Consider the following 23,023-nt stretch of genomic DNA (forward strand, 5'->3'; position numbering starts at 1 on the left):
GAGAAAGTTTGCAGTCCTGTTCTTAAAGTCTGTATTTCCAAGGCCCAGCCCAATGACCTCAGGGTCCTGAAGCAAGGTCATCCGCATGCCAGGGATGGGGCTCAGGACAACCAATGGTCAGGACAGATCTAAGGAGGACACAGATATTCCACCAGCCCGGTTCATACAAAATGCACTCTGAAACTCAAGCACACCTCTTACAAGCCTCAGAGAGGCAGATTAAAAAGTGGGGGAGGTACACTACACTGCAGTTTTTCTTTTAAAAAAAGTGCGTGCCTAGTCTGCTCTTTGGTCCTGGATATGATTTCAGCACACATTCTTTTTGTCTTGTTTTTTGTTAATTCTCACCCAAGGATATTTTTTTCCATTGGTTTTAGAGACAGTATAAGGGAGGGAGGGGGCTGGGGAGAAGGAAAGAAACATTGACACATTGATTGGCTGCCTCCCTCAGGACCCAGACAGGGACCGGGAATCAAACCTGCAACCCAGGTACATCAGCACACATTCCTGCTGAGCTTTGGGAGACTCCGTTCTGGGAGAGACCTCCAGCTGAGTGGGGCTGCGGTGAGCCTGAAGTTGTCTCAGATCCCACTTGTCAGGCGTCTCTGAACATTAAAAACACCTCCCAAGACCAAGCAGGACTCTGGTCAGATCAAAATGATGGGGTAGCCTGAGCACCACACCTCAGAGGGGCCAGGTCGTCCCTGTCCATCTGCAACACATCCACAAGGAGGATGGGATTATGAGACATTTCACAAGGTCACCCACTGGGGCCTCGGCCACTGACTAGGGAGACTGCTTGCCTGTACTTCTCAAACTAGCTTAAAAACACAGACCCTAATGTGAGGCGGGGGGGAAAGGTAACACCTCCCGCACGGATGCCAGTGGCTTCGCTTCTGTCAATTTCCTAAAGCAACATCTTGACAACACCCGGAGCTGATGGCCGCGATGGTGAGGACAGATTTGAAGGCAGCTCCCCAAAGTCCAGGCATTTTGCTGGCGCTTTACCGCCCAGAGGCACGCTGGTCCTGCTCGGCCGTCTGGCAGGGCCCTCTCTCTTCTTGCTCCCCAGTCCTGAAGTTGGGCCACTTGTAAGGTTTGGGGACTGCTCATACATGAAGTTCTGGCAGGATGTGAGTTCGGACTCCAGTGCCTCTACCTTCCATGGGAGGTCTGCCATGACGTTGAGGGCTGAGATCTGGGCCTCAGGTGTGACAGGGTGCCACCCCGGAGTCATCTAGACCACGGCTGAATGTCCCAGGTGTGGTTAAGCTAGCTGGGTCCCTGATGAGCCACGGGGGTGGCTGGCACCGAGCCAGTGACCTGCACAGCCGTCTGTTCTTACAGCTTCCACTGAGCGGGGCGTGGGGGGCCTGGTTTCTCCGCTTTTGCTGCACAGCTCATTCCTGCCTCAAATCTCTGGCTTCCTCCTCCAGTCGCTGAACAGATTCTAGGAGATTCTTCCCCTCAAGCTCACTCTCCAGCAAGGCATTTCTTTCAACGGCTTGATTCAAGTGTTGCTCCAGTTCTCCCAGAGACAGGATCACTCCTTCCGAGACACCGTTTGCTCGTCCCAGCTCTTGGGTTTCTCTCTGCGGTTGATCTTTAGTTGCTTTCGTCTGGGCAAGGGCGTCCTCGGAGGCGGAGATCTGCCCACGGCCTTCAGGATGCTGCAGCTCAGACTGCTCCTTGATGATTTCTACTCCGTGCAAAGGTGGTTGTTTTCTGATAGGAGGTCCCTAGTCCTGGTTTCAATTTGTTGCAGCTGCGTCTCCAATTCAGCTTCATACTCTTGGCTTCTCTCCTGGAATTCTCAGAGCTCCTCCTGTGTATTCTCTGCTCCTGGCTTGTAGGTCATGGCCAGATCTTTCCAACAGTCAGATTGTTCCTCTTCAGAGCTGCAGCCTTTCTCGAGTCCTCGACTGTGCAGACGGCGCACGTCGCTCTTCTTGCGGCCTGCTGTCCAGGCTTATGAGATGAGGACACATGGTGGCAGAGGCAGGGCGGGGGGCGCTGCAGGTCCACACAATGCTCTTTGGTGGAAGTGTTCCATTACCAAAACCATGGGCAGATACTGGCCCTGAAGGCCCCCTCTGGAAATTCACAATCCACTGAAAAGCTCTGAGTAGTTACAGACACTCCTTTTTATCTTTTTCATCCAGTGTAGCCCAGACTTAGTTATAGGATCCCTTTCACCCTAATCCTTTTCTAGCTCCCGGCCCAGCTGCCATGCCTGGGTCAGAGAGCATGGGGGAGGCCTCCGGGAAAACTGAAGGGTGGCTGTCCTGGGGAGTGAGGCTGTTCTGTCGGACATGGGGCCAGCTGCGCTTAGAGGCGGTCGCAGGAGGAGGGAGGGACGTTCTCCTCCATTCTGAGCAGAACTGGACAGCCCTCAGCGCAGTGAAGTCTCGAAGAAATGTGACTCCACATTGACACAGCAGGAGACTGCACATGGGGACACCAAGAGAGGGGCAGCGCGTGACACAGCCCAGCGGAACCCAGCCTGGAGGGGCAGGTCCTCCAGTGGCTCCCCGGCCGCACCCTCAGTGGGGCAGTGGGAACAGGAGCGGGAGGGCCCGGCCCAGAGCGGGCACGCAGTCAGTGCCCAGTCCGCTTGGGTGTGCTCACGCCCCTCCGGGGCTTCAAGGAGTGCCCGCGTGTCTCGTCATGGCCTTGGAAGGAAACCGAAGAAGACTTCCATGAAGGGGCTCTTTACCGAGACGCAGGGAGGATTGAGGGAGTCAACAAAGGACTGGGAGGTACCCAGGGGCCAAACACTTCAGGTGGCTTTTCTACCCCTCCGTCTACAGGCGGAAGGGGAGAGAGGAGTGTCACTGGGTCCTTGCAGTAGCCGGAGCCATGAAAGAGGCCCCGCCTGACCGGAGGTGTGGCGGGCAGGAGAACCAAGCCAGCGGTAACACAGTCGGGACGGGCTAACGAGCCTACAGAAGCAAATGGAGAATATGCACAGCAAACCGTGGGTAATGATTATTAAGAGGTCGCAACTTATGTTTATAGACTGGGGAGGCTGAGAGATACAAGAATTACACACACACACACACACACACACTTCAAAATCTAAGAAGCTCAGAATCTTAAAATATAGAAACTCATGGATAATCTGGAAAAAAATATATAAATATATTTGGGTGAAGTTGAGGCTCCCCTTCCCATTTCTGTGGCCCACTAAATGTTCCTCCCACTCATTTATGCAAAGCATGCTGAGTTAATTTATGTGCGTTGCCTTCTTTTGAGCTTCCCTGGGATGGGACACTTGGAAACTGCGGTGGCAGGTTTATTTGCTTAAACCTTTCCTGCGGAAGAGCCCGCCCACCACATCTGAGGCAGGCTTTACGACTTGGGGGAGTGGTTCTGCCCCAGCTAAATAGAAAGAGGCTATCAGCCACCCCACGAGCCGTTCCAGAAACACCCAAGGAACTGTTGTTCTTGGGGCTTGGGTCCCCATGTCCTTCTTAAAAATGTGCTTGGAAACCACAAAGATGCCTGGATAATGGCCCAGAATGTGTGGAACGTAGGCCGAGGAGTCTGCTGACCAAAGAGGGATGAATCCAATCAGACGTGTCTGAGAGTGGGCTCGGCACAGGGACGAGAGAAAAGATTGACCAGGGGAAGGCGAGGCAACTCCAGTCAGCCGCAGTAGAAAATTACTACCATCTATAGGACTTGAGGGAGGGAGGGACGGGGGAGATCACTGCTTCTAGAACTCCATGGAAGCTGGAGCCCCCGTGGGCCTGCCCAGTGAGAGCTGGGACCACAGAGAGAGAGAGAATTATTTAGTGGCAGCCAGATCCACGGAGGGAGATGCGGGAAGAATGGGGTGAAATGTTCTGGCTCGTCTTCTGCTTCTGCCCTCCAATCTCCCGCCAGGGTCACCCGTAAATCAGTCTGGTCTGAAGCCAGTTGGTAAGGGATATTACAAACTATATTTCCAATGGAGAACAGAGTGAAAAAAGGGGATGGGATGGTTGGAAGATCAAACAGGCAAATGATCGCTCACCGTTCCAGGAAGATGTTCACCTACCACACTTCCGAACTGCTCTCATCAATATCACCAATGACCTTCACGTTGCCAAACACTCTAGACGAGTCTCATTCCTTACCTTAAACTAGAAGAAGCATTTGAACCAGCGGATCACTTTCTTCTCACAGTATTTTCTTCAGCTGGCTTCTGGGACACTTCCCTTGGCTGCTGGTTCTTCTCCTGTAGCACTTGCCACAATTTTTTAGTCCCCTTTGTTGGTTTCTCCACATCTTCCCATCTCCAATATTGCAGCAACTCAGGGTCCTCTCTTTGATTACTTCCTATTTTCTATTTACTTTTACTTCTTAGATGGTTTCCTCTGGCCCCATGGACTTATGCCACCTACCTAGACACTGTTACCTGAAATTTCTGAATCCAGCTGCATGTTTACTCTGGTGTACTGGGCATTTGGTGTCCAGAGGCCTGTGGAGAGATCCAGTTGGAGGCTCGTGGGAATCTCAAATACGATAGTATGTCCTACATAGAAAACATTCCCCCCCACAAATCTGTCTTCTTCCTGTTTTCTGAGCTCAGTTCTGTACTCATAGATGTGAAATGTACATACACTGTACTGAATATTGTGAGTGCACTGTTCCATGACCACTGTGAGGTATTTCATTCAGTGCCTACAGGCAGAGTGCCCGAGCTGCCTGAGCCTGAGCTAGGCACCGAGTAAAAGAAGTGAATCAGACTTGGTACCTGACCTCAAGGGAGAGACAGACACATCATTAGGGCTCGCTGTGTATATGATCAGATCCTCTACCCGGCTTTAAGTCCCTGGACAATAAGTATATTGTTATGGTTCTTTGAGTTGAAATACAGCCTAGTTTGAACAAGAAGTGGGATCTTGGGGTCTCTTACAGAATCCAGGGAAGGTGGAAGCGTCAAACCACAGAAAGTCAGGGACCTCAGCGACAGTCTGTGGGCCTTTTCTCTAGAATGCTACAGTAACAAGACTCGGCTCCAACTGTCCTGGGCATTAGGACTGTAGAATCACAAAGTATACAAATGATAAAAGAGATCATCTCTGTAAACCCCAGGCTTCTCATCAGTAAAATAGATAAATTAATAATGCAGTGCCAGTCGTGAGGGTTAAAGAACATAATTCACCTGACACACGGGCCATGATACTTGGCCACAAAAACAGTGGCTGCCATTCACTGGGTGCTTACTATTTTAGCTTTTTGGTTTTTTTAAATCATTGTTATTTTCTCCAACTCCTCCTCTTTCAGGTCGATGAGTTTTAGAGTCCAGGGGGAAAGCAACTTAATGTCACCCTGTAAATGAGGCAGGCACAGAACTGAGACCAGCATGTTAGCCACCAGAATGCCAGCCCGGCACTGTCTTCGGGGCATCTTGGTGCCTCTTCATAGGCTGACCCTCTGGGACTCAGAGAATCCCAGAATCGCCATGTTGGAAGGAATCTTCATGTTCATCAATGATTCACCTCATATGATACAACTAGGAACTAGACCTGTCTGTGAACGAATGAATATCCCATTGGAGCCCACCTAGGAGCAACATTTTAGAAAGCCCTGTTTATTCCATACCCAAATCTACTTCTCCCAACCTCAGCCTTTTTTGTTTTACCTTCAGAAGGGATTCAGAACTTGAATCAATCAATGTTGTTGTTGTTTTTCTAATGATGGCTTTTGAGGTATTTGAAGAAAGATCTCATTTCATTGAGCTTTTTCTTTTTCAGTGTAAAAGTTTTAATCCATTCTAAGACAGAGAAAAAAAATAAATAAATAAACTGTGTCTTCTAAGATCCAGGTCTCCATTATCCCCTAGAGCAGCGGTTCTCAACCTGTGGGTCGCGACCCCTTTGGGGGTCAAACAACCCTTTCACAGGGGTCACCTAAGACATGACAGTAGCAAAATTACAGTTATGAAGTAGCATCGAAAATAATTTTATGGTTGGGGGTCACCACAACATGAGGAACTGTATTAAACGGTCACGGCATTAGGAAGGTTGAGAACCACAGGCCCTAGACTCTATGAAGTACCAATCCTTTACATTCTACACATCATTCTTTTTCAAACAATCTCCTCTGCTCCATCTCTGCGGCTGCCACTCTGCTTAAGATTATGATCACCTTCCAGCTGGATTGTTACTGAGTAATCTCTTCGGCCTGGCCTGTGCCCTCCAAGCTCATAACATTATGTTAACATCTATAATTGCAGCTGGCATGATTTTTCTGAAATGCAAATCTGACGCCATCACTTGGTTCCCTATTACTTACCAAATAAATTCTTAACTCCGTAGCATAGCATATGAAGATGTTTATGACAGGACCTGTGACGTCTCTGTCACTCTCCAGTGACACTGACCTTTTGAAGGCAGGCTGGGAAAGCCTGTGACAGCTAACGTAGAAAATTAGAGCGGTCACAATGAGGACAGTGGGATTCAATTTTAAAAGCAGGGGCTGCATTTGGAAGGCACCCAAAGGTAAAGCCACAAGGACATGGTTGTCTCTTTGCCATTCAAAGATAACGGCCAGATTTCTGTTTTGATTGACAAAAGGGCTGCTGGTGTCATTCACTGAGACTGAGACACAGAGGGCACGTGGGGAACAGAAGATGGCAGGCTGGGTGTTCCGTGAGACCAAAGGGACCTGCACAGATGCAAGGGGTTGTGGGAGATGCTCCGCAGGAAGCTGCATGCCAGTCATGCAGCCGGGCATGCAATTGGCTTTTTCTGGTGGCCACAGGGCAGAGTTGGTTCTTATTGGGGTACAAATGGAATAAATTCTGGAGTTGAAAGAATAACAAAGTCTCAGCCCCTGTCTGACCTTGGAGGAGGAAAACAGCTTCTAAACAGCCACTGTGTGTGACTGAGAACATTGTTTTTGTTGTTGTAAAGAAACATTCTGCTTTGCTCTAAAGATCTGTTTGTTTATCCTTCAGTCACGAAGGATGCCTCTGGCTGTCGTGACTCGTCATAACCGATGCTTCACTTTTCCTTGCCCCTGACTAGGAGGTCACCCACTAAGGAGAGGGATGGGTCTGCGTTTGGCAAAGGAATGAGATCTAAACTAGAATGATACCTTATGTCTCCAAGGGCAGCAGACAACCCTATAGTAGCCTCATTGGTAGGAAGTTGAGGTAAAAATGTCAGGGTAATCTATTTTAATAACCACCATTTTATTTTAATATATACTAATAGATGATCAATAATTGTACAAAAATCTGGTTTTCAGATGGAGATGCTGAGGTCAAGGCAAGTTAAATAGTTTACCCAAAGTCACAATTCTACTAGGGATAGAAACAGACCTTGAACTCAGATCTGTCTGACCTTAAACTTGGCCTCATAATGCCCTTCAAAGCAATAAACAAATCTAGTGAGCGATTCACTTCATTTGAGATTATTTCTTACCTGAAACATGAGAAGAATATTCTCTGTCCTGTGTGCCTGATGCTGCTATGCTATTCAAGCAAGCTCAGTTAAATACAAATAATTTATAAACTTTAAAGCTTTATACACATATGCAGAAACAGTCCTATCATAATGCTTGCTTATTTATTATGATTGTGATTGTTGTGATAGCAAAGTCATTTCCTTTTCCTCTAAGCTCCAATTACCACTTTCATAAAAATGTTTGAGTTTTATCAAATAGTTTCCATGGCCCTCCAAGTTCTATTAGCAAAGAATCAAGAGAATTTTAAGTACAGAAAGGAAGGGGCTAGAGTGGGAGAGACACCAAGGAGACAATTCCAATGTAAATGGAAACAGAGAAAGGGTTATCAAATCAAGTGCTATCAACTTAAGAAGCTTAAAAAATCAAAGCACAAAGCTATGAAAAACCTACAGTCTAGAAAACCAATTAGCATGTAATTTGGGGCTACCTAAATGGGGTCACATGTGCACATGGTCGACCATAAACATAAAGCCATAGATGGGGACTTGAGATGTTTAAAAGGCTTTACATCATTTTCCTTTCTCGAGATGCCCATGTGACATATGTATCCCTCATGTTCCTACATTGCTGGTCCTCTTTCTAAGCACATTCACACGAATGTTCTCATTTGCACATCACATGACCCTGTGAAGGGTCCTGAATGAGGGGTGTGGAGGGTGGGTTGGGGCCCACACCCTGCCATCTCCTTGTCATGTGGGACCTTGAACAAGTCTGATTTTAGCCCAGCATTTCTTTTAGGGGAACGTCGCTATCATTTTTAGGACTTTCTCTACCTTCAGAACTGTCTGCTGCTTCTAGAATCTAGAGGCTTCCCAACCTTGGAGAAGAGGGGATAGACCGGCAACCATGCCTTAGTCAATACCAGCTCATTTGTGGACCACGCAACTCACGGACCATCTCTCCACGGGTCAGCCCCTCCACGTCTGTAAGCTCCAGACCCTCTATTAGGGGAAATGATGCTATGGACAAAAGTGTGTGCCCCTCCCCGATTCATGTTAAACTCTACCCCCCAATGTGAAGTATTTGGAAGTGGGACCTTTGGGAGGTGCTTACATCATAATGGTGGAGCCCCCATGGATGGACTTGTGCCTTATTACAGAAACCCCGGGAGCTCCTTTGCCCTCTCTGCCATATAAGGACAAAATGGAAAGGCAGCCTCCCAGGACCCCGAAGAAGCCCGGTTGGCAGAAGGAGGGGACATGGCTGGGCGGTAAGTCACAGGCAGCGCTTGTCTCGGCTGTCACATCCGGTGAGCCAGCTGGGCACGGCTGTTCCTGTGGTTTCCCGGGGTGAAGGCCTGCTCTTCAGATGAACCTTCTGGGCACCAGAACGGACACAGCAAAGCCCAGCTGGGTGCCCGCCAGGCAGAGAGCCGACTTGGCCTTCCCCACACATCGGCAGTCCTTTGCTGCTAGAGTCTGACTGGGAGAAGGACACCCACCTCCAGCCCCTCTGCCTGGGAGAAAACTCCAATTTCCCTGACTTTCCGAATAACCTGCAGGGAAGCCCACTCCTATGTCGTGGCATTCAGCTTATGCTTTCTAAAATCTTCGACTGTGCTAGTGTTATGCATACTGCTTCACTTAATCTTCGGTCATTATTGTTGTTGTTGTTATCATTGAATTTCGCAGATGAAGCAATGAAGGCTCAGACAGGTTAAATGAATTTTCTAAGAAAACATAGCAAGTAAATGGTAGGCCTTGGGGTTGAACCCACAACTGTCTAAGTCTGTGTCCTGTTTTCTTCCTAATGTTACAGCTGTAATGTAAAGGGCTAGAAGAGAAACGTAAATCAGGAGGTTGTTTTCTGGAATATCTAGAATCCCAACCTCACGATAAACATATGTTGACTCTCTAGCAGAGGAAAAGGTTTCCCCTTGCACAGGCCACGTAATAGATAAATCTCTCCAACTTTATTGGGAGCAAGTTTCTGTCTCTGAGGAGTCAGTGTCCCATTCATTCACCCTTTGGCCAGGCAGGCCCGGTGTCAGAGGCTAAGAGTTCTGCTCAGAAGAGCCTAATTCAAAGATTTACCTAGGTTTGAAATGCCCACGGGGAAAAAAGAGAAGATGGCCCTTTTGACATTTCCTTGCAAGGTCCCTATTGGGACAATTAAGTGCTGTAAGAACCCAAGACAGCAGTGACCAACTGTGTGTGTGGAGTCAGAGCTTCCCAGGGAAGAGGACAGCTCGCTGGTCTGAAAGGACGAGCCGGAAGATGAGGGAAATGACTTGTCCCTAAGTCTGGGCCTGCATGTGGTTGGGTTTCAGCAGCTGTTATTGAGACATGGCCCTGGCTAATGGGGCACACACTTGCTGGTAATTCATGGCCCCCTGGCTATCAGATCAAGACATTAATGAGGAAACTGGAGCCCAGAGAAGTAACCTGACTTGTTCAGGGCCACTGGAGTTAGACCTCCCTCTCGTAATTTTCAGAACGACACTCATCCCCGCTCTGGGCTGCCTCTTGTTTAATCACCTCACTGGGAGCCACATCCTGTCTGTCTCCTGCCTGCCCCAGATTCCTGGGATCTCAAACCACACAAGACTGAGGAGGGCACACCAGTCATGTGCATTGCTGTCCGCCCCGCACGGTTTCCTGGCCATGAAGCCTCCTGGCTTTGGAGACGTATAACATGTGCTCATTTCCCTGCAGGGTTCGGCTTCATTTAAGCTCAAACAAATGAGAAATGCTACAAAGAAATGTACAGTCCTTGACCTTTGAGCTCTTCCACTTGGCCGATGGCCTTGGGTGAATTCCTCCTCCGTGAATCAAAGTCAGGAGCCAAGTTGTATTATTTTACGGACTTCAGGCTCAATGCCTTTTTCCTGTCTGGAATGTTCTTCCATTGCCTCAAAGTTCCACCAAGACTTTGAGGTTCAGGCCAAGTGCCATCTCCTTTAGAAGCTTCTCTGGTCCCCCCCTCTCCACCACGCTTAGCCCATAGCTACTGCTCCCTTCTCCGAACTCCTAACATACCCTCGAGTACCCATTCCACACCCAGCACATTTTAATTAAACTCAAAAGAAAAACACAAATTATATCTTGTAACCTCCCACAGGTTATACACCCTGATTTTGCCCCACCCCTTTGGGTATGGTCTGTCTTAGACAAACGGCATTCTGGCTTATTCTAGTACAGAACAGAAAGAATTCATCCAGGTACCGGCAGAGCCAAACATTCAACACCGAGAACTGTGGTGGAGAAATATTTTATGGCGAATGGAGCCACCCAGGAGAACGGAGGCTAGTGGTCGAAAGCCCGAACTCCCTGATGGCGTGTAAGTTATAAATTATGTTGGGTTGGGGGTTCTGCGTTGTGCTGGGAGCTGGTTGGCCCAAGGTGAGGTAAGGGCATGAATCATTTCTTCAGGGCTTGAGGACAGCTCTGAGCCCATTCCTGCGTCCCTCTCTCAGGTCTCATGGGAAAGTAGCCAGGGGATTGGTCCACCTTAGGGTTCAGGAACTAAAGCACAACTTAGGTCAAGGTGTTATCTTCGGTCTGCCAGAGGTCCTGGCCATGTGACCATAAGTCAGGTGCGGACAACTGTCTTCTGCTGCCTTGGGGGGAAAGGCTAGGTCTCTAAGGGGTAGAGAGAGAGAGAGAGAGATGATTTCTAGAGCTAGGATTTGAAACTAAATTTAATCAAAGTCATAAGGACCCTTGGTGTCACTTCTGCCTCAGGGTATCATTCTTGCCTCCCTCTACATTGTTCTCATATTGTTTTCCTTCTTTCCATCCTTATACCATTGCTACTGGTCCTCAATAAATGCTGAATGCTTAGCTATGGGCCTCCAAGTTACATCTGACCTGAGCGGCCCATAATAAACTGGATGTTGTCTAACCCATCAAGCCATCGAGTTGGGTAGGCACAGCTGCACTCCATCATCAAATGGAAGTGGTATATACCAGACTGTGAGCAGGCCCTGAAGGCGCAAGTCAGCTACATGAAGTAGCAACCCAAATGCTCATGGTTCCCATCCTACTACTTTAACTTTGCTCGCCAGCCTGTTGCTACAGCCTCACGAGGAGTACCCTATCATCAGCTGACACCTTCCTTTTCCCCCTGAAGCCTCTGAACTGGCCCTTTCCTCCGGTCTCTTTCACCTCTTATTCACTGCTAAATGCTGCCACCATGATCTTCAAAAACAAGTCACTCCGGTCGTATAGTTCTTCTCCTTAGAAACCCGTGACTCACAACTGTTGCCTGCAGAACATCTGCTCACGGTTCCAAGCCTTACGCAGCCTACTATCTCCTCTAATCGCTTCCCAGAGTGTTCATGGAGACAGTGCTTCTCAAACAGCACCTCCAAAGGTACCTCATGGACAGAGGAAAGGGACCGTGTGCCCCGGGAGTCCTAAAGGCAGAGCCGGCAGCAGCCTGTGCAAGAGTTCTCTGAGGACTCACGGCTGACCCAAGAGTTGTGCCAACTTGACCTTCTATTTCATCGTATTTCTGGATGTTTACTGTTACTTAAAACTTTACTTACATCTTCCTAGCAAATGTGATGGCTCATGAAAGTGCAATACATTCACCCTGGGGCTCTTTTCCATGCTGTGCTGACATGCCACCATCCCTCCTCGTGTGAGTACTCCCAAATTTGAGGAACATGGACCCTCTAGCACTTTTTCGTACTTCTGTTGCATGTCAGGCCTGGTCCTGGGCCTGAGAAACTGAGTCCAGTGAAGGGGATTGCGCACAATGCTACGATAATATGCACATCATCGTAAATTGTAAATAACAAACATTCCTGGGCATTTGGAGGGTTAGTGTTCTCAGCATCAATTGAAGGCTGAATTCCTTAGCCTGAAATTGGAGATAAGTTATGACTGCACACAGTAATAATTATAATATTAACAATAGAGCAGCTGCAACTTATATAGTGCTTACTCTGAACAAATACGTCTCTAAGCTCTTCGCATATATCGGTGCATTTAAGACCCAGATCCACACCATGAAAAGAGTGTTCGTATCTTCATTTCAATTCAATGGGAGAACTGAGCTTGGCTTTGAAGCAGTCAGTCTGGCTTTAGTGACCATGATTTTAGTCACTCTGTTATGACACTTCTCAACTACCTTTAGTGGTATGTAATAGTAACAGTATCATTAATAGTAACAATAGCAGTAGCAGCTACAATCCCAATAAATACACACATGCACTATACACACACAGACCCTTAGAAAGAAAGTGAGATAAAGCACATCAAATCACTTGAAACCCTCCTAGCATAGACTAGTCTATTATGAAAGCTTCCTAAACAAGCCCTCTCTGAGCTCCACCTCCCTTTCCTACCCACAGAGGTTCAAACAGAGGTCTCCCAAGATCCCTGTGGTTAAAAGTTTCAGTGAGAACATGTTGAAATTGGATGGCTGCGCATACTAATTAAGACGGATCTGTGACAGAGCCGTGAGCAGTGAGAAGGAAGAGGTCCAAAGATCTAACTCCTCTGATTGACACTCAAGGACCCACTTTGGTCTGGCTCCTGCTAACCAACAGGCAGTCTTCAAACCTGAGAAGCCCGTTACCAGAATGGAATTTGTTTTAGTTCCAGGAAAAGACTGTTATGAAAGAATGCAAAGGAGCCAACGTGTGTGGGGCAGGGGCTGTGTGCAGCCTTTGGGCTAGACTTTCATGTAAAACTGACCCCGTTTATTCCCCACAGTGTCCAGTGACAGAAGTAAGAACATCACCATTGGACAGATGAGGGCGCTGGCGCAGAGAGGTTAAGTACCTGACTCAAGGTAATACAGCGATGAGTGTGTGGAGCCATATACATCTAACCACAGCACTTACTGTTAAAGAACAGACATGCTATAAAAGAGCTATGTTTCTGACCAAGGATGGAATGTTCCTGTAAAGCTTTTAAAAGGGGATGGCTCAAGAAACACTAGGAACTTTACATTTTAAGACTCTGCTTCTTCATAAAAGACTGCTCTTACAGGACATGGCTTCCAGACACCCAAAGCACTCGGAATTCTCTTTGTTATCGCATGTCCTTAGGTGAGATGTCCGCTGGCCGCCGCCAGGTGTGGTGGCAGCCGTCAGAGTGGACTTTCTAGGATCCTGGCGTTCGCAGGGCCGAAAGGGCAGGGCCAGTGGCAGAGGGGGATGCAGTAAGTGGCAACAGGAGAAAGACCGAGCAGGGGGAAGCACCTCTGACCACCCAGCCATAGGAAAAGGGAGCCCAGGTAGACCAATAGTTGGCTTCAGCCAAGTCTCTCAATTAGTTGGAGGAAAATCGTTTACATGGTTGGGGGTGGGGAAGGGTTAAGGATACTATTCTGAGTTTGGCAGGGAGGAGCAAGCAAGAACGTCCAGGCTTAGATTTCACTAGAGTCCCCAAAAGATTGGCAAAATATGGGAACAAGACCGGAGACCAATTATAGGAACATGAGCAACGTCCAAATATCCAAACCGGGGATCAATGGAGAAGAAGAATGAGCAGAACAAGCAACTTGATGCGGAATCCTATGATCCACCAAACAAGGACTCCTAGGTTCCTGTGTCTGGGGGCAACATGTGCAGGATTTTACTAACTGCTGGTATCAGAAAGGATACGAGACACATGTGGCAAAAACATAAATGCTGAATGTACATGGCATTTGAGGGAAACAGAAAATAGTCTACTGAGCATGGGATTGAGGGAAATAATATCTACAACTTGTTAAGTATGGACAGATTACAGAAGACCTTGAAGGTCAAACTAAAGAGCCTGAACATAATCAATAAGTCAACGATGCTAACTGTTGGGTGACAGAGATGATAGCAGGTCCGTCATTGGTGCTTAGTAGGGGAAAAAGGATTATACATTGACTACTGCTATAGTATGACACACAGCAAAGAAATGAATGACACTGTTTGGGCTACAAGAGACCTTGGAGACTGTAATTTTCTGTTTACAGTTGGAGAGACGAGCTAGAGAGCGGGAAGTCACAGCGATCTGTGGGGAGCTGGAAACCAGTGCTCTTTCCAGCCAGTTGTGCTTGGAGACTGCAAGGGTAATAGAAAAACAACAGTTTTCCAAATTGTGACATTGCTGGCCATAAAAAAGGGGGGGAGGAGAATAAAATCAGAATATTGTGTCCAGGAAATGGGGCTGAAAAATATAACTCAAAGCCAATTTTCTGACCTAAATTCACAGAGTTCAAGGAATTGACCATGGGTTGCCCTTGGCTTTTCCCTCCAGCTTCTACAGGTTGGCCTAATGTGTATTTGATCCCTTGGTCTGCAAGACTTTTAACCCATATAGTGCATAAAACATTGCAAAGCCAGGCAAATGCAAGAGATTTTGTGTTTTACTGATTCCAGGGAAGAACTGGACACTAAATCCCAGGAAAGGCAAGATCAATATGAAGATAAATCCAATCAAGTTACCAGCTGCTGGCTGACACGTTCCCTTTCCCTTCCCACGGGCCTAAACAGAGGAGTAAAACACAATTTCCAATACCTGGGTCTCCCAAGGTGGCAAAGACCCATTGCTTAGTTCTGTCTGCTTTGTGACACTCTGGTGCTATCAGTGACAGAGTGACATTCAAAGTGTAAATGGAGCCCGGAAGAGAAAGCCATGGTGGTGGGTATTCAGTCCACCAGAAGGCTCACCAGGAAACATTTGACTATTTTTGAGAGAGTGGAAGGTCCTTCTCCAGACAGACAAAAGATAGGAGGAAAGTTATTCCAACAGGAAAAAAAGTTGTGCACAGATAGAAAAGAACAGATAGATTGGGTGGACAGCAAATAGCTCGATGTGGCAAGAAATGAGGAGATAGAAGGCGTAAGGGCAGTTAGATGCGAGAGAGCCTGGAGTGTTAGGACAGTGTTCCACGTGGGACGAGCCCGAGTACCAGGAGAGACGTAGAGGAACATGAGACGAGGCTGGAGTGTGACAACTCGGGCCAAGGAGGGCTGCGAGGACCTGTTGAAGGAATCGTGCGTTTACTCTGCAGGTAGCAGTGGGGTGGGGGGCACTAAAACTGTCTGAGCGGAGGCATGACATCATTAGAGCCATGCTTTGGGGAAAATGAGAGATTGAAAATGAAGTGGTAAAGGCATGTGCCCAGGAGAAACTGAAAGGACACAAACTGAGGCCTTATCTAGACCCAGTTCTACCAAGAACCGTTCCCCAAGTTTCCCCACTTGCACCAACATCACCCGTCTCTGCACACCGTACCACGAACATGAGTCCTAGTCATTGGACCTTTAACAACACTACTAACTGTAGATTTGCCTCCCTCCCTTGTGCAATGAACAGCTGAAGGCAAGAACAGGGTCTGAATAATACCTCTGTCCTGGGCACCCAACAGAGTCGGCCTCCAGGACAACGTCTGTTGAATCAATGCAGGCTGGTGCACCAGAACAAACCCATGAATGGATGGAAATAGATGCAGCCGGGTGCCCCACCCAAATAGGCTCTATCCCTTACCACCCACCCGCCAATCCCACCTTCTGACACTGGATGGATAAACAGGGCAAAGCTGTGCCTGTATTCATTCATTGGTAGTATTAGTAATTACTTTTAAGTGCCACTTGGTTACCACTCAAACAGGAAATGTGGGAGCAAATGTAACCAGGTCGCTGGGTGACTTGCGGGATGTGCTATTTCCTGTGACCAGGACACCATTAATGCATCCCACACCATTCCTCAGCCCCCCTTGGTTTTGCCCACACAGACCCTTACCCTGTGGAGCCAAGACAGATTCCTGATGTTGAAGGGCTGAGTAAAGAACAGACACAGCTGGTTCCTCGGACCTGCACGTGTCTGGCGCAAGGCCCTCGGCCCAGGACCCTTCGAGACAAGGAACTGCCAGATGGTAATCACTGCCCTTTAACATCTGTTGTGTGTCTTTTATTGGATCCCACAACACTGCTAAGTAGGTTCTACCATCCCCATTTGACAGATGAGGGACATGAAGCCAAAAATGGTTAAATCTCAACCCTGGCTGCAGTGAAGAGTCATTCAGGAGCTCAGTGATTCCCATCTCCAGGCCCCAGCCCAGGCCCCTCCGATCAGTGTTCGGAGTGAGACTCGGGCATCAGGGTCCGAGGTGTCGTGGCCGATGAGTGGAAAGCCCAGGACTGGTGCGCAGGGCCCCCAGTGTCCTTTCTGAAGCTCCACTGTCAGTAAGTAAAACTCTGCCCCAGGCCGTCCCCGGGAGCTGTAAGTCTGGTGTAGACAGTCAGGGGCTGGGCAGGGTGCAGAGTAGGCAATGGATGGGGGGGAAAGGCATCTCATCAATTCTTCATTCTCCTGTGCTGCTGGCTTTTGATCTCAAACCACAGGATTTATTTGTGGCTTCGATGGTGCATTCACTGTTTGGGTTCCTCTGGCTCATCCTGGTCAGAACAGCTTCTTTTCTGGCCAGCGGGGCCTTCCTGGTACAGAGGCCTTGCTCTGCCTTCTCTTTGGGGAAAAGCAAAGGCAGCTTTGGCAGCTTTATGGGCTGCTCTCAGGCTGCTGACACAGCCGCCTGACAGATGGCCTGCCACACGGCGCTGCCGGGGCCATGTCCCCAGCTTCACCAATGAAGCCCACTCAGGGCATGTGTTTTGGCTTCTTTTTATGAGATTTGTGTTAGCCCATGAATCACAAAGTAACCACGCTGGAGAGAACCTTAAAGATCATCTAGTCTACCCCTTCCACCATCACCACTCCCCGCACACTTTTCTGATGGGAAAATGGAGGCTTATTTGATCACTAAGTAGGAATGATCATAAAATTCGACATAGTAAAATATTTCAATACCAAGAAATTATTATAAAAATACATGTTTATTTTGTATCCATTATATGCCAGAGACTTTACACATTATTGTGATTCATTCTAGGGACCACTGCATTGCACAGAGCTGGGGCCACCATCAGTTCACAGAGTACACTCTGCATTGCCCGGATGGTCACTGGTCTCCTAGAATAGTGCTATTCATAACTGTGTGGCCACACCTGGTGGCTCTCTTAAGACTGATGACAACCTTAGGAGGAAGCTGTCATCCCTATGCTGGGTCAGGATACTGCATAACTCTCTCCTTCCCAAGTATCAATAACTCATCACACAAAGGTTATCAGCCAAATGGGAAACAAGCATCACTTTTTAAAATGTGTGCAATCACCATGTGTATCTGGTAGCTTTTGCTACATAACAGATTACCCTAAAACGTAGGAGCTGAACATAATAACCGTTTGTTATTGCTCAAAAATGTACAGGTCAGCTGGGCAGTTCTGCTCCTTGGGCTGAACTCAGCTGATCTTGGTTAGGCTCGTAGATATATATGCATCATCCAATGGGTCATCTAGAGGATGGCTAGTCTTCAACAACCTTGGCTTGGCTGGCTGCGATGACTGGGACCTCTCTCCACTGATTCCTTCATTCCAAAAGTTAGCTGTGCTTGGAGGCCACAGGGTTTTAAGAGAGCGAAAGGAACAGGTAAAACTTCTTAAGGCTCAGGGTCAGGCCTCATACATCACTTCCGTTGCTTTGCTCTAGCCAAAGTAAGTCAAAAAGTCAATTGAGATCACAGGGATAGAAAAGTCAACTCCACCTCTCAAAGGGAGAAGGTAAAACAATTTGTGGCTATTTTTGTAACCTGTCATACCCACAACAAAAACAATTACAGAGCTGTGGGTGAACTTGGTTAAAGAACATTGCTTAGGATTCCATCTGGAAGAGGTATCACCTACGACCTATACTCTCCCTGTGATATGCCCAGTTACAGAGGGCGTAGCTGGAACACAGAAGAGAAGATGCGGATTGTTGTCCAAAACAGTGATCTCACCCACTGGCAAAAAATTAGAGTTTGACCTCCATTGGTGCCGAGCACATCAGACACTCCTTTGCAGAGAGAAGTATATAAGAGAGTGGAAAGAGGGTCTGTTGCACTAACTGAGAGGGAACTGGAAGAGTGCACATTCTCTGCTCTGTGGGTTAAGGCAGGATTGTGAGAAGAACAGAGAAGTTCCCTTCTCAATCAACTGTCCTTAAACCCAGGCAAGGACATGGAGGCTCAGAGAGATTAGTATAACTGGCCAAGGACACAGAGGAAAACCAATTCGGCATGCTGCCCAAATTGTGATACCAGTGTCAGCTAAGATAGCCTTATTTGGGTTCCCATCCTTAATAGTTTCTAGCCCTTGGCTGAGAGAGCTGAACAAGGCTCTCAAATACATTGGGCAGCTATTTTGGTCCAAGCACCTTTCTAAGCATGTTCCTATGAAAACATGCATAAAAATCTTGGCCACTCTGAGTGACAAGCATTATTATTCTCATAAAGAATGAGAAACACTAAACTCAGAGAAGCAATGAGATGCGTTCAGCACTGCACAATTAGTAAATGGGGTAACATAGATTTAAATTTGAGTCAATGCTCTCAATAAATCCAAATGTTCTCTTTGTTAAAAATGACAGCTCAATTCCCTTGGCATGCACTGTATGTGGCAGACATAGTGGCTTGGTTTTCTCCCCAAGAATCTTCTTTATTTTTGAGTTCCTTAAAGGACCAGCTCAAATGCACCCCCTTCAGATCCAGAAGATTTGCTCTTTTCTCATCTCTCCAGCAGAAAGTCATTTTCCCTTAGTCCCTCTGTGTTCCTACAACATGTCATTTCACACCACTTTGTGCCATAAGCAATATTATGTGTTTACTTATTTATATGTCCTACACTTTGAACCCTTGTTGGGTCACAGAACTCATTATTGTAAGGCCAATGCCCAGAACAGAGCATTGCAAACGTAGAAGGGGGAAAAGGGGAGCAATATGATTTCCATGCTAAAGTAGCATGTGTTGAGTAAATATTCATTTGCTGCTAGAAAACCTAGGAAGACTGCCTGGAGGAAGCTGTGGGTCTGGAACCATGAGACACTTCTGAGTTTCCCCCTTGTCTTTAGTTCTTCTCATCCCTTTGGTCTCTGATGTCTAGAGGGCGTTGAAAGCGCTTTGGTAGAAATCAGTTTGTCAAGCTTGGGTACAGCTATTCTTGGAAAAGGGAAGGGGGGGAAAGTGTGCACAGACTGGTGTGGTAATAATTTAAGCTTTATCCAAATAAGATGTGGAGGACTGCTGGAGGGGACACATTTCTGGCAGCTGATTGTCCCTGGAAAGATAAAAGGGAGGACGAGAGGAGCGTGTTTTGTAGGAGCTCTCACCACTTTGGGAACTAGGCCGCTTTTGTTTCCAATTCTCAGAAGAAAGAGGGTGTGGGAGTAATGCTTTTCTAAAAGTAAAAGAGGGAAAATCTTTACTCACCCTGTGTGTTGGGTATCTCTCTGCTCCTTCCTAGCATGTGTACATTATTCACCGACTATGAGGTGCTTTCCATCTGGCCTAGTCTCTAAACAAGCCTCTGGAGTAGATGAACCCACGAAAGAGTGAGAAGTGCTTGATGCTGAAACTCACAGTATAATTTAAATTTTTCAACGTCTCTTTTTAAGAGACTTTTAGTATGACACATGTTTTCTTTTCAATGACCTTTGATTCTTCTTCCAAGACATAAAGACGGACTCTTTGAAGATAACTCTCCCCCCCATCAGGAGATCTAATCTAGAGGATGTGATTCAAGACAGAAGAATAAAAGGAACAAGATAAAGGCTTTAAGTAAAAGAAACATCCGGGCTCCTGATTATAGTGTAGGCTTTCCTGTGGCATCTCGTGGTCATGGGCACATCACTTCAAGTGTCTTAAGTTTCCCAGGCAGAGTGCTCATCATTTCCTCCCCTCCACTCCCAGAGTACTTTCAACACCGTGCTATCATTTAGATTTTGTGATGCATGTATTGTTTGTCTACAGTTACCTCCTCAGAGATGCTCTCCCTACCCTTCCATGTAGAGTGGCTTCTCCCATCATGTTCTGTCTCTGCCCCTTGTTGGATACCTTCATAACACGTATCACAATTTGTCATTATTTTCTTTATATCTCGCCTTACTTAGCAGAGTTTCTGGTTGTCTCCCCAACTGGAACGCCAGCCTCATGAGGACAAGGGGCTAGGCCTGTTTTGTTGACCAGTCCTGTGCCTCAGCGAAGTCAGTTCTCAAATACTGATGGAGTGGATGCTACTTCCTGAAGGGGACAGAGGGCTCCTCTCTTAGCACAGAGTTGGAGCTCTAACTAAGGGTCAGGTTGACCAAAGGAACATGCCCCCCAGTCTTCACCTCACACTACAGCTTTGACCTACGGAGGCGGGAGTGTCTACTTCCATCCCTGGGCTGTTCTCTGCTCCTTGCCAGTTTCTCCGCAGAAGAAGAATTGTCCGTATGGTTGGATGGACCCTGGCAGTCCTGGACCCTGCACTGTGAGTGGGCAAGGACACTCTGTGAAAAGGCACCACATGGTCGTGCATAGCCCCTATTCTGCTTCCGGAGGCCTGAGAACAGAATTCTCCTGCTCCCTCCTCGCATCCCTTTCTCCCTCTTTCAGACCAGTTTGCCCACTTCTGTCTGCCTGCAATACGCGTCTCCTGAGGAGACATCCTCCAGCTGTTCTTCGGTGTGGCTTGTGGTGGGGTGAGAGGATCGGGCAAGCCCTCCCCACTTGTGTGGCTGTTGGAGAAATAAACTTGGGGTCGGCTTCATCTACCTAGACACCTCGTTGTGCAGACCTGATGTTGTAAACTCAGATCTAGATCCAGGATGTGAGTAGGGCATGCTTAGGTCTAGGCCAATTTCTCCAACAGCTTTTAGGAAACCTTTGCAGTGGGGTATCTGTGCTTTTCCAGCTATTAATAAAACTGGTATTTTGTTGTATTATGAATCTGTACATTAGTTTGACACATGTTTTCTTTTCAATGACCTGAAGGCAAGAGGGGTATATCTGAGGTTTTGAGCACCAAACTCTACCCAAACCCCTAAGAGTGTTTTACTTCTTGGCATATGCTTCTAGACCAGAGGTTCTCAACCTGTGGGTTGCGACCCCTTTGGAGATAGAACAACTCTTTCACAGAGGTTGCCTAAGACATAACAGTAGCAAAATTATAGTTATGAAGTAGCAACAAAAATAATTTTATGGTTGGGGGTCACCACAACATGAAGAACTGTATTAAAGGGACATGGCATTAGGAAGGTTGAGAACCACTGTTCTAGACCATCTGTATCCTAAAAGTACAGAATATCTAAGTGTAGAGTAAAAGATTCTAAATGCAAGAAGCATCCCAGGACTCCTATACACTTTTAAAACTTGAAAACCATGTCCTGGCAATCCGCTGAATAAATCTCCCGTGAACTTGACAGATGGACCTTGCAGATTGATCAAGCCTGCTCTGAGGTCATGAGTTTACTCCTTACTCTCAACTGAGAATCCAATTCTATAAGAAGAGGTTTCTAGAAAAGGTTTATGGACCTTGGCATTAAGCACACCTGAGCCCTGGCCAGTTTGGCCCAGCGGTTAGAGCGTCGGCCTGCGGTCCTGAGAGACCCGGGTTCGGTTCCCGCTAAGAGCATGTACCTCGGTTGCAGTTTGTCCCCAGCTCTGGTCAGTCGTGCAGGTGGCAGCCACTCGATGTGTTCCTTTCACGTCGATGTTTCTCTCTCTCTCTCTCTCTCTCTCTCTCTCTCTCTCTCTCTCTCTCTCTTCCTCACTCTACCTGAACAAAAAATGGAAAACTGTCCTCGGGTGAGGATAAAAAATAAAAAATAAAAGCACACCTGAGTTAGGGTCACAGCTCAGCCATTCTCCAGCTGTGAAGCCTGAAGCTGGGTACTTAACCTATTTGAACAGGAGTTTCTTCAATATGTAAAACTAGAAGAATGTTACCCCGTCTTAAGGTAGTTGTGAGGATTACCGATAACTTACTTGCAGTTCTTGATGCACAGAAAGATAGTGAAATGTACTGTGAAAGGAAGTGAGCACAAAGAAAGAAAACTTCCAACCCTGAGGAACATAGAGGGGAATGATGAGCTATGCCTCATGTGGTGAAGCATCTGTTAAAGGCTTTGAACTTTCATCTGGATTCCGCACACACCCACGTGTGCTCGTACACACTTGGACATGACCTCCAATCAGTCCCAGTGCTGCAAGATAGAACACAGCCAATCCCAGCCCTGGGCACGTCGCGCCAGTTCTCCGTTTGCCTTCATCTGACCTCCAGCAAGTCCTTATGGCAAGAACACCTTGTTTCTATAACCTTGGAGATACCAAGGCGCTTTCTTCTCTGCAAGGAAATGAGACATGAAAGCCATGATGTTTTGTCTCAAAACCCTCATTAATAGAAATCGGTAAAACTAATTGGAGCTCATTAGTTGGAGAGAAAAGCATTCTTGTAGTAAAATGATTCCCAAACCAAAATCAGAGAATGTCTGTGCTGTAACATACTGGGGGTAATTTAGTTCAACACCCTTTTTTTTTTTCCTTTTTATTGATTTTAGAGAGAGAGGGAGAGAGAGATAGAAACATCGATGAGAGAGAACATCGATTGGCCGCCTCCTGCATGCCCCCCACTGGGGATCGGGCCCACAACCTGGGCATGTGTCCTGAACGGGAATCGAACCGGCGACCTCTTGGTGCATGGGTTGACACTCAACCACTGAGCCACATGCGCCGGACTCAACACCATTTTTAAATTTATTTTTTGTTTCTACAGATG

General features: G+C 47.3%; 1 pseudogene; it reads right to left on the bottom strand.

Moving 5' to 3' along the window:
* Positions 1–907: 907 nt before the first annotated feature.
* On the bottom strand, positions 908–4,427 carry LOC118626767 (annotated as a pseudogene).
* Between the last annotated feature and the right edge of the window lie 18,596 nt (positions 4,428–23,023).

The sequence above is a fragment of the Molossus molossus genome, unplaced genomic scaffold (genome assembly GCF_014108415.1).
Source record: "Molossus molossus isolate mMolMol1 unplaced genomic scaffold, mMolMol1.p scaffold_m16_p_12, whole genome shotgun sequence".
NCBI classification, from domain to species: domain Eukaryota; kingdom Metazoa; phylum Chordata; class Mammalia; order Chiroptera; family Molossidae; genus Molossus; species Molossus molossus.